We start from the raw sequence: 9,427 nt of genomic DNA, 5'->3' as shown, positions 1-9,427 counted from the left end.
TATATGTTGGTGCTTAACGTATAGGAATCGAAATCTCATTGCTTGGCAGCTTGACAACAGAGTATTTACAACGCTTCAGGTGTTGGTACATATATAATGTGAATAATTGTAACGACCAAGATGCGGTCCTTTCCGATCTGGGGGTCGAGGCCCCCGAATAGGAAAGAAGCGCATCTAAGCGTTTCGCAAGCAAGTAACATAGCACAATTAATAATAAAAGTAGACAATTCGGGATTCAACTGTCTTCTTATTAAAAACTCAGAGTACAACACAGATACAATCAAGGTAGTTCCGCTACGGACTACAAAACATGGAAAATGCTATGCTACCCTGCTGCAGGCCCACGATCACGACCACGCCTCAGTCCACTGGATAGTTCACGTAGAGGCGGTCTGTCTCCTCGTCGTACTGCCACGCCAGCTCGGTGTCGTCGGGATCATCTGTCTCTGGGATACCTGTACCTGCTGGGAGTTTCGGAGGAATCCGTGAGCCACGGGGACTCAGCAATCTAAGACCTTGGTGCCAGAACTAGTCATGTTATTGGGTAGGGTAAGGGTGGAGTGTATCAGGCTGCAGCAACCTATGCTTGATTAAGTGGCTAACTTACGCAAAATAGAAGTGAAGGTGGGCTACGCTAGCGGTCAGGATTACTTGATCACTAAGTGATCCTGAACACCTACCTACAGCATTCATAACCCCACCATGTTCCCGATCGAAGAGAGATCTTCGAAGGGACAGTCACGGTTACGCACACAGTTGGCAGTTTTATTAGTTTATGTTTAAGTTCTCTAATACCGGATGTTAACAAAATATTCCAAGTTGCCACATAACCGCGGGCACGGCTTTCCGAAAGATTAAACCCTGCAGGGGTGCTCCAACTAGTCCATCACAAACGAACACATGCCGCAAAGGCATCCTCCATCACGAATCTCGTGATCTCGTCGAACTCCTTAGAGGAAAACCTCAACTCTGGGGGAAACCAAAGCTTCACTGGGATTCCTATACACAAGATATACCGCTAAGGTAAGGCAAGGCTAGCAGGACCTCCCGACGTGTCGACGACCCCGATAAGAGCCGCGTATCTCAGTCTCACGACACGCCGGATGGAACTAGCTACACGTACCAAACCTCAAGTTTCCTTGTGGTGGCCCCGCAGGCAGACCAGTTTGGAGCAACACTCATGAGGAGCACTGGCCCGGGTTGTTGATTAAAGATCCTCGGGGTAGCTACTCCCTATGCAGATTATTATTAAGTTATTAGCAAATTAACACCAATGTTGGGTCCTGCCGGACAAGCCTTAGCACTACGCGATTTATCAAGGGGGTCCCCATAACAACCCCGAACGTGTTAGGAGCGATCATTATGGAATCAAACACCGGTAACCGGTAACTAAGGCGGCAATAACGGAACAAAGCACCCGGCAAAAGGCTAGGCCTCCCGTCATTTACCAAGTATATAGGTGCATTAATTAAATAACAGAATTTAAGATAATGATATCAAGCTCATGTTGTCACATGAGGCAAAGCACCTGCAACTAGCAATGCTAACATTAGTAGCTGAGCAAGCCTACTTAGCCACACAAGTTTTGCTAGGAAGGAGAACGGTGTTTGGGCTCATGGCATTTCAAGAGGCAATTTAATTCAGTGGTAGGCAGCGAGCAATATGACATGTAAACGAAACTAACATAACAAGTCTAGAGATGGAATCAAGGTCATATCATCTTGCCTGTGATATCCTCAGCTTGGAATGGTTCTGGTTCGTCCTGCACGTACTCTCTGACTCCACGTATTCGTTCTCCGATCCCGGTGCTACCCAACATAAGAATAACAGCCAATGGACAGCAGCACCACAAGATGCAACAATCACATGATGCATGAGATGAAAATTGAGCATGCACCACTATTTCTATCACTAGCACAAGCAAAATAAACTACTGCAAGTTTCTGGACAGAACTGTACACTAAGCTATTTTTACATGCATGAGAATGACATGAACATATGCGGCTCGTGATAACGGTGCAAAACCATGTAAAGAACATTGCAAACGGAGCTACGGATCAACGGGAATCAACGAAACAAGATATGAAGCTCTACGTGGAAGAATCAACACCACACTCACAATTGGCACAAATCTGGTATTCCCAGGTTGCCAAGACAAGTAACAACCCAACATTAATGGATTGGAGCAAGGAAGAACACCACAACATCAACTAAGCACACACATTGACCAAAATGACTAAACTACATAATCTGCCATAATCTGCATCTTAGCTCTTTGGGAGCTACATGCAACATAGTTACAGGTCTCCAAACATGACAAATAATATATGTGTCTGTTGCCCACCAAGAACACTACAAGCACCAACAAGAATCACAGCAAAAGTAATTAAACTCTAGAAGATACAAGGCCACAAACTTTCCCAAAACCATCAGATCTCACGGACTTGGTGAAAATTCCTGCACCTGAGTATCTGTCTCTGTTCTGAAGCTTTTTGACATCAATCAAAACACAATCTACTGGACTCCAAAGGATTTGAAATTTGGCCGGGAGCTTCATAAACATACCAGGTTCAAAATCCTAGCACTGAACTAAGGCTCGTTCTCAACAGAATGACCAGCACATCCTCATCTATAGGGGAAGAAAATGTTTCCAGAATCCCAGACTTAGTGAAATTTCAGATTTCACTAATCTGAAATTTTTCAGCCACATGCCCACTTTGTCCAGGCATAGTTTGCACAGACATAACACCAAGAGATAATTTACACCACTATGGTATAGAGCAAAACCCCTACTACTATCACACAAAAACTCATGCCCTTGGGCTCCACCTATTCCATGGAATCAAAGAACAAACTTGCAACAAAACTAAATATGTCAACTCCATAAAGTATCCTAATGGCAAAACAAACTTCACCACTGGATTCCTTGGGAGATCCTACCCCAAAATCATATATAACATGTGAGCACTTACTTGGATCAAGTGGCCACAAATTAAGGAAGAGGAAACTACTCCAAATCATGTCTAGTAATTAGTGCATCATTTCATGTAGTTCCTACTAAGACAACAACTACAAAGGTTGTGTTCATGTGCACAATGAAAAAGTGACATGGGGGTTTGAACCCCATGTTTGTGTCATGCACATCAACAACACAATTACATCTCACAAGTCACCCCACACACACACAACACCATGCCCTCTCACATATGGACATGTGAAGGTGCATAGTTTTGCAAGGTGGGAAGTTCCACACACACACATATATCATCACCACAACCCCATTACAAGCTCTTAACCCCAAGAAAAACATGAGGGGGGAAACTACTATGCAAGTGACATGGAAGCATCACCTCTCAAACAATTCTAGTAGGTAACACATGTGGTGTGCACTCAGTACAAACACATCTCCAACCTACACCTTCAACTTCACTTCCAACTCCTTTGCACTCATGCCTACTTGCAATCACACCATCAACATAAACTAGCAAGATCACATACACACACATATCACTTAAGCCATAAACACACATATATCACTATTCTAGTGTGTGCAGAACACACACACAAATACAACCTGCACCCACCTACACTAGCAGGAAAAGAACTTAAAAGGCCACCTTGATGTCTATGCATAAGAAAAAGAAGTAACAAAAGAAGCAAAAAAAAGAAATATGCATCAGGGCTCCTGGGAATCGAACCCAGTACCTCTGGTACACAGCCACAACACCTAGCCACTACACCACTGCCACTGTGTCGACAGGGTAGGGGAAGTAAACAGGGTAACCTGTCCCTGTTGCTATTGTGCAATTTAAACCAGCAAAACCAAAAGGGTGCCTAGGGGGAATCGAACCCACGCCCTCCATCGGGCACGCCACGCTAGTTACCACTGGGCTACGAAACGTTTACTAACAGGGGAGGAACCTGAAACAAGGAAAGCCATCGCTCTCACTGTCCCTGCAACACCTCTGAGCGCCGGCGACAGAGAAGACGCCGGAGCGAACAGCTGCTACCGCCGCGCCACCCGAGGGCGACCTACCGATCTAGGATGGCGCTACGAGGGGAAGGGAGCCCCTGCTACCTCTACTCTCCTGCAAACCACGCCTACAGAGAACCGTCACGCACACATATATCATCGAAGCTACTACTTGCTTCGAGAGAGGAGCACAGTGACAGGGTGACCGCCGGCTGCCTCGTCGTGCTGTTGCTGCTGCTGCGCCGCCGGAGGGCCGAAGCAAAACGAGGAGAAGGAGGACCCTACTACAACTACGCACACAACCACGGGGCCATCTCGGCAAGGCCGCGACTACTTCGCCACGAACGTGGACGTCTACCCTGCCTGCGCCAACTAGCAGAAAAACAGCTACACAGCCTGCCGGTGCAACTCCGGCAAGCCTCGAGCAGGAGGCTCGGCGCAACTACCGAAGAGGAAACGAGGAGGGGGGAAGGCACGATCTCGCTCACCTTGCATCGAGAGGAGAGGCGCCCGATGTGGAAGAAGAAGAAGCGCGTCTACTGCTGCAGGTAAAAGCCGCTGGCCGAGGAAGAAGGTGCTCGTCGGGGACGTCGAGGAAGAAGCCCCGGCTCCGGCTCCGCGCGAAAATGGAACCCCTCCTGGGTCCTCTTGCTTGTGCAGCTACGGGGAGGCGACGAGGTGGTAGCTACGCCGGCGACGAGCTCGATCCGGAGCTGGTCATGGCGTTGGGAGCGACCTCAAGCTCTCTGGCGGCGCGGGAGGAAGAAGAGGAGGGAGAGGAGGAACCCTAGCTGCCTGGGGGAGGGAGAGGAGTGTTATAAGAGCCTCGGGGAACGAGCTTGAACCGCTGGATCAAGCTCACGTTGATCGGGAGGCTGCCAGCAGATCGTACATGCATGACGTCGGGGAAGAAGGAGATGCGCCGCTAGCTGGGCTCCTGCGCTGCGAAGAGGAGGAGAAGATGGGCCACCAGAGCGGGAGGAAGCCCACTTAGGGGCCGGATAGAGAGAAAACAACTCACTGGTATTTTTCTTTTAACAGGAATTACCAGAGAAGGAAGAAATGCATATGGTAAACTACAAGAGAAAAAAAAATAAAGCTAGCACTTCCCTGGTCATGGAAAATCAATACCTAATCAATAAAAATAAGAACAAGAATTTAGGAGCAAGTAAATATTTTTACAAAATAGAATTAACTTGGTCTGTTTTGTAATTATATGCCCCTCAAAACATGTTTTAAAAATAGAAACACACACTCCATATCCCACACAAAACCTGCTAAACCATGGGCATTTTTTTAAAAGAGGGAAGGGAGAAGGGAATCTTGACATAGGAGAAATAGAGAGGAGGGGTGGAGATGGTTTTGAAACCTAAGCATTTACTATCACAAGCACCACTCCACACAAGCTATACACCACATGCAACATCATCACAAGGCAACACATGAAATCACAAGAACACAATGCAACAACAAGAACACATGGCATGATAAGGAATGCATGCATGCAAAGGAAGAGAAAAATAATAAGGTGACATCACAAGAAATAGTGAGCATGGGCTCTCTCATAGCATGACAAGGTGGACCCACATGAGTTAGGTTCCAAATATGGCAAGGTTTACATCTAGGGCACTACAAACTCTCCCACACCACAAATAAGATCTCGCCCTCGAGATCTAAGACTGAAAGAAATCGGGGTATTCGGAACGGAGGTGATCCTCGCGTTCCCACGTAGCCTCTTTATCGGAATGGTGTGACCACTGCACTTTGAGAAATTTGACAGTCTTGTTACGGGTCTTGCGCTCAGCCGCCTCGAGAACCGCAACTGGATGCTCACGATAAGAAAGGTCAGGCTGAAGGTCGATGTCTTGACGATGAACAGTGCGCTCGGGGGTCTTGAAACACCTCCGAAGCTGAGAAACATGGAACACATCATGGACATTTGCAAAGGTTGACGGAAGCTTGAGCTGGTACGCAAGGTCGCCCCTCTTGCCAACCACTCTGAACGGACCAACGAAACGAGGCGCAATCTTGCCTTTGATGCCAAAGCGCTGCATACCCTTCATAGGCGACACCTTGAGATAGACAAAATCATGAAGCTCATATGACATGTCACGGTGCTTGCTATCGTAATAGCTCTTCTGACGGGACTACGCTGCTCTGAGGTTGTCGCGAATGATCCGACACATCTCCTCAGCTTCTTCTATCATATCATTGCCAAGGATCTGACGCTCGCCTGTCTGGGACCAGTTGAGCGGAGTACGGCACTTCCTGCCATAGATAGTTTCAAACGGAGCCTTGCCAGAACTAGCTTGATAACTATTGTTATACGAGAACTCCGCGAAAGGCAGAGAATCGTCCCACTTCATGCCAAAAGAGATAACACAGGCTCTCAACATATCCTGAAGAACTTGATTCACTCTCTCCACTTGACCACTAGTCTGCGGATGGAACGCTGTGCTGAAGCGGATCTTCGTGCCATAGCAGACTGAAAGGAGTCCCAGAACTTGGAAGTGAAGATACTTCCGCGATCTGAAGAGATCATCATAGGTACGTTGTGCAAAGAGACAATCCTGGAGGTGTACAACTCTGCCAGCTGAGGTGCTGAAATGGACTCCTTGACTGGAAGGAAATGCGCTACTTTACTCATTTTGTCGATGATGACGAAGATAGCGTCATTGCCCTTCTTGGACTTCGGAAACCCGGTGACGAAGTCCATCTCAATATGATCAAACTTCCATTCGGGAATCGGCAAAGGCTGCAAGAGGCTTGCTGGTCTTTGATGTTCTGCTTTCACCCTTCGACATACATCACACTCGTTTACGAATTACGCAATTTCACATTTCATACGAGTCCACCAGAAAGTCTGCTTCAAGTCATGGTACATTTTGGAACTTCCAGGATGAATAGAGAGCAAAGAGTTATGAGCTTCTTCCATGATTACCTTCCTGAGATCACCTTTCAGGACGACAAGGCGGTCCTCAAAAAACAATGTGTCCCTGGCATCAACAGTGAAACACTTATACTTGGGAAGACTCTTTCCCACGCCAATCTTGACCTTCTTCACCATAGCATCAAGTAGCTGAGCTGCTCTGACCTGATCTTCCAAGGTAGGAGAGATCTGAAGGTTCGCAAGAAAACCCTGAAGAACTAGCTGAAGATTAAGCTTTCTGAAAGACTCAGAAAGACCCGGCTGGAGAGGTTGCAGAATCAGACTGTTGCAATATGCCTTCCTGCTCAATGCATCCGCCACAACATTTGCCTTGCCTGGCGTGTACTCAACACTCGGATTAAAATCCTGGAGCATTTCCACCCAACGTGTTTGCCGAAGATTCAAGTTAGGGTGAGTGAAAATATACTTGAGGCTCTTGTGATCGGTGAAAACTTCAACCTTACGTTCCAACAAGAGATGTCTCCAAGTCATCAAGGCGTGCACAACAGCTGCTAGCTCGAGATCATGCACAGGATAGTTCTTCTCCGCAGGCTTCAGCTGCCTGGAGGTATAAGCAACCACCTTCCTGTCTTGCATCAAGACTGCACCGAGAACCTGGAGAGAAGCATCGGAAAAGACCTGCTACGGCTTGGAATCATCCGGAGGGGCCAATACCGGAGTGGAGATAAGGTTCTATTTGAGTGTATTGAATGCCAGTTGACACTCTGGAGACCAAGCATACTTGCAGTGGCGGAGCCAGGATTTGAATATGGGGGGGGGGGGCAAGCCAAATAAAATGAAAAAAATAGTACAAAAGTAGTCATATAGAACAATGTTTTGCTCAAGTGACATAAAAATGTCATTACATTTCTATTAATTTAAAGTGGCCTCTACGATTGCCGACCAGATCAAAAATATTAACAATTTCATCAGAAGATATCTTAGCTGCTAAATTTTTTTCTATGTAAATTATCATGCAATGGCGAAGCAAATCGTCTCCCATTTTACTTCGAAGACGAGTCTTGACAATCTTCATAGCCGAAAAAGCCCGCTCTGCAGTCGCCGTTGAGACTGGTAGGGTGATAACTAGTCTCAACAACCTGTCAACCATTGGATATGAAGAAGCTTTACCTGTTTTAACCAGTCCTTTTGTTAAACTAGCAATAGATGGCAAGGTCATCAGTTCTGGATGGTTGCACACATCTAGCTGAAAATGAGGTAGCTGACTTTCCAACTGAGCTAATTCTTGACTTGAAAAATCAGCTGGATAAAATTTTTCTGCAAGGGTGCTTATCTTTGTGATATCAAAAGATTCATGTCTTGGATCCAATGATGAACAGAGAGTAAGGAGCTCGGTTGCTTGGGTATTGAATCGATCGTTCAATTCACTCAGTTGTTGGTCAATTGCAACACTGAAAACATCAACTTTGTAGTGGTGGAGTGTTGTTGTGTTATCATGCTTATTTCGAGATTTGGTGACATCAACATACCTATTAATTTCATTACAAAGTCAGCTCAATTCTCAAGATAAAAATCAACAAAGATATAACATAATATAAGTTAAGTAATTTGAGAAAGTAGAAGAACATACTTTGCGTCCAAATCTGGGATATCAATCTCGTGCTTGACACAAAAAGATTTGACCTCCTCTAAAAGAGATTCCCAACCATGTTCCCTTAGCTCACCAAGTAGGACCTTTGTGTTAGAAACAGAACCCAAGGCATTTAAAATATCCAAAGATTTCTATTGAAGTTTCTGACACAACACATCAGTGATCTTCATAATCTTTTCCATCAGATGTAGAATGAACACAAAATCAAACGATATGACAATTTTAAGGGATCCAACGGCATCTCCACGAGAATATTTTGTGGCTGAACGATCAGTTGCTATACCTCTTAAGACCGCAACTGTAGCAGCAAACATCTTTTTTAATCTCTGTATGGACTTATAGTGTGAACTCCATCTTGTGTCTCCTGCTCTCTGTAAGGTTCCTATTTGGTTTTGCCCTCTACCTGTATCAAGCTCTCCCAACTCAATTCCACGAGCAATTTCCTCCGCTTGATTTGCTAGTAGCTCATCATTGCGCTTTGTAGAAGCACTGACAACATTTATTACAAAATTTGCATTCTGAAAGAAGTTATGCACCTCATGTACCTCTCGTGATGCAGCAACAAGCGCCAATTGTAACTGATGAGCCATACAATGAATATAGTAGGCATATGGTCATTCACGAAGAATAAGTGCCTTCAATGCATTCCATTCCCCTCTCATATTGCTTGCACCATCATATGCTTGGCCCCTGATGTCATGTACGCTTAAGTTATTATCTGACAGTAAAGCACAAATTGCATTTTTCAAAGTTAAGGCAGCAGTGTCCGTAACATGAACTAGATCAAGGAAACGCTCAATTATTTCTGCTTCTTTGTTGGCAAACCGAAGAACAACTGCCATTTGTTCTTTTTTTGATTCATCGCGAGCTTCATCTACCATTATACAGAACTTGGCATTACCTATTTCTTCTT

The sequence above is a fragment of the Hordeum vulgare genome, chromosome 6H, assembly GCF_904849725.1.
Source record: "Hordeum vulgare subsp. vulgare chromosome 6H, MorexV3_pseudomolecules_assembly, whole genome shotgun sequence".
Classification (NCBI taxonomy): domain Eukaryota; kingdom Viridiplantae; phylum Streptophyta; class Magnoliopsida; order Poales; family Poaceae; genus Hordeum; species Hordeum vulgare.
This window is presented reverse-complemented; position numbering follows the sequence as displayed.